General features: G+C 37.8%; 11 pseudogenes; all 11 read left to right on the forward strand.

Annotated features, from left to right (window-relative positions):
- LOC148493906 (5S ribosomal RNA) overlaps positions 1 to 88 on the forward strand; it is a 119-nt pseudogene extending 31 nt beyond the window's left edge.
- A 116-nt stretch (positions 89 to 204) lies between these two features.
- Positions 205 to 323, forward strand: LOC148493907 (5S ribosomal RNA; annotated as a pseudogene).
- A 115-nt stretch (positions 324 to 438) lies between these two features.
- Positions 439 to 557, forward strand: LOC148493908 (5S ribosomal RNA; annotated as a pseudogene).
- A 116-nt stretch (positions 558 to 673) lies between these two features.
- On the forward strand, positions 674 to 792 carry LOC148493909 (5S ribosomal RNA; annotated as a pseudogene).
- A 115-nt stretch (positions 793 to 907) lies between these two features.
- LOC148493910 (5S ribosomal RNA) lies at positions 908 to 1,026 on the forward strand (annotated as a pseudogene).
- A 116-nt stretch (positions 1,027 to 1,142) lies between these two features.
- LOC148493911 (5S ribosomal RNA) lies at positions 1,143 to 1,261 on the forward strand (annotated as a pseudogene).
- Positions 1,262 to 1,376: 115 nt separating this feature from the next.
- LOC148493912 (5S ribosomal RNA) lies at positions 1,377 to 1,495 on the forward strand (annotated as a pseudogene).
- A 116-nt stretch (positions 1,496 to 1,611) lies between these two features.
- Positions 1,612 to 1,730, forward strand: LOC148493913 (5S ribosomal RNA; annotated as a pseudogene).
- Positions 1,731 to 1,845: 115 nt separating this feature from the next.
- Positions 1,846 to 1,964, forward strand: LOC148493914 (5S ribosomal RNA; annotated as a pseudogene).
- A 116-nt stretch (positions 1,965 to 2,080) lies between these two features.
- Positions 2,081 to 2,199, forward strand: LOC148493915 (5S ribosomal RNA; annotated as a pseudogene).
- Positions 2,200 to 2,314: 115 nt separating this feature from the next.
- LOC148493916 (5S ribosomal RNA) lies at positions 2,315 to 2,433 on the forward strand (annotated as a pseudogene).
- The last annotated feature ends 67 nt before the right edge of the window (positions 2,434 to 2,500 follow it).

Below are 2,500 nucleotides of genomic sequence, written 5' to 3' on the forward strand. Positions count from 1 at the left end.
ATCTCGTCTGATCTTGGAAGCTATGCAGTGTTGGGCCTGGTTAGTACTTGGACAGGAGACGACCTGGGAATACCAGGTGCTGTAGGTAATTTTATATAGCCATAACATTCTTTTCTATTACATTTTACATTACATTTTTTCAACTTATCAATGAATTTACTTGAGTTAAGAAGTAAAAGAGGTCTAAAGTTAATGTTTTTGAGCACCTACAGTCAAACCACACTGGACATGCCCAATCTCGTCTGATCTTGGAAGCTATGCAGTGTTGGGCCTGGTTAGTACTTGGATGGGAGACCCCCTTGGAATACCAGGTGCTGTAGGTAATTTTATACTGCCATAACATTCTTTTCTATTACATTTTACATTTAATTTTTTCAACATATCAATGAATTTACTTGAGTTAAGAAGTAATAGAGGTCTAAAGTTAAGGCTTTGGGCACCTACAGCCAAACCACACTGGACATGCCCAATCTCGTCTGATCTTGGAAGCTATGCAGTGTTGGGCCTGGTTAGTACTTGGATGGGAGACCACCTGGGCATACCAGGTGCTGTAGGTAATTTTATATAGTCATAACATTCTTTTCTATTACATTTTACATTAAATTTTTTCAACTTATCAATGAATTAACTTGAGTTAAGAAGTAAAAGAGGTCTAAAGTTAATGTTTTTGAGCACCTACAGTCAAACCACACTGGACATGCCCAATCTCGTCTGATCTTTAAAGCTATGCAGTGTTGGGCTTGGTTAGTACTTGGATGGGAGACCACCTGGGAATGTCAGGTGCTGTAGGTAATTTTATACTACCATAACATTCTTTTCTATTACATTTTACATTTCATTTTTCAACTAATCATTGAATTTACTTGAGTTAAGAAGTAAAAGAGGTCTAAAGTTAATGTTTTTGAGCACCTACAGCCAAACCACACTGGACATGCCCAATCTAGTCTGGTTTTGGAAGCTTTGCAGTGTTGGGCCTGGTTAGTACTTGGATGGGAGACCACCTAGGAATCCCAGGTGCTGTAGGTAATTTTATACTGCCATAACAGTCTATTCTATTACATTTTACATTTAATTTTTTCAACTTATCAATGAATTTACTTGAGTTAAGAAGTAATAGAGGTCTAAAGTTAATGCTTTTGAGCATCTACAGCCAAACCACACTGGACATGCCCAATCTCATCTGATCTTGGAAGCTATGTAGTGTTGGGCCTGGTTAGTACTTGGATGGGAGACCCCCTGGGAATACCAGGTGCTGTAGGTAATTTTATACTGCCATAACATTCGTTTCCATTACATTTTACATTTCATTTTTCAACTTATCATTGAATTTACTTGAGTTAAGAAGTAAAAGAGGTCTAAAGTTAATGTTTTTGAGCACCTACAGCCAAAGCACACTGGACATGCCCAATCTCGTCTGATCTTGGAAGCTATGCAGTGTTGGGCCTGGTTAGTACTTGGACAGGAGACCACCTGGGAATACCAGGTGCTGTAGGTAATTTTATATAGCCATAACATTCTTTTCTATTACATTTTACATTACATTTTTTCAACTTATCAATGAATTTACTTGAGTTAAGAAGTAAAAGAGGTCTAAAGTTAATGTTTTTGAGCACCTACAGTCAAACCACACTGGACATGCCCAATCTCGTCTGATCTTGGAAGCTATGCAGTGTTGGGCCTGGTTAGTACTTGGATGGGAGACCCCCTTGGAATACCAGGTGCTGTAGGTAATTTTATACTGCCATAACATTCTTTTCTATTACATTTTACATTTAATTTTTTCAACTTATCAATGAATTTACTTGAGTTAAGAAGTAATAGAGGTCTAAAGTTAAGGCTTTGGGCACCTACAGCCAAACCACACTGGACATGCCCAATCTCGTCTGATCTTGGAAGCTATGCAGTGTTGGGCCTGGTTAGTACTTGGATGGGAGACCACCTGGGCATACCAGGTGCTGTAGGTAATTTTATATAGTCATAACATTCTTTTCTATTACATTTTACATTAAATTTTTTCAACTTATCAATGAATTAACTTGAGTTAAGAAGTAAAAGAGGTCTAAAGTTAATGTTTTTGAGCACCTACAGTCAAACCACACTGGACATGCCCAATCTCGTCTGATCTTGAAAGCTATGCAGTGTTGGGCTTGGTTAGTACTTGGATGGGAGACCACCTGGGAATGTCAGGTGCTGTAGGTAATTTTATACTACCATAACATTCTTTTCTATTACATTTTACATTTCATTTTTCAACTAATCATTGAATTTACTTGAGTTAAGAAGTAAAAGAGGTCTAAAGTTAATGTTTTTGAGCACCTACAGCCAAACCACACTGGACATGCCCAATCTAGTCTGGTTTTGGAAGCTTTGCAGTGTTGGGCCTGGTTAGTACTTGGATGGGAGACCACCTAGGAATCCCAGGTGCTGTAGGTAATTTTATACTGCCATAACAGTCTATTCTATTACATTTTACATTTAATTTTTTCAACTTATCAATGAA

The sequence above is a fragment of the Taudactylus pleione genome, unplaced genomic scaffold (assembly GCF_031769625.1).
Source record: "Taudactylus pleione unplaced genomic scaffold, aTauple2 ptg000550l, whole genome shotgun sequence".
NCBI lineage: Eukaryota > Metazoa > Chordata > Amphibia > Anura > Myobatrachidae > Taudactylus > Taudactylus pleione.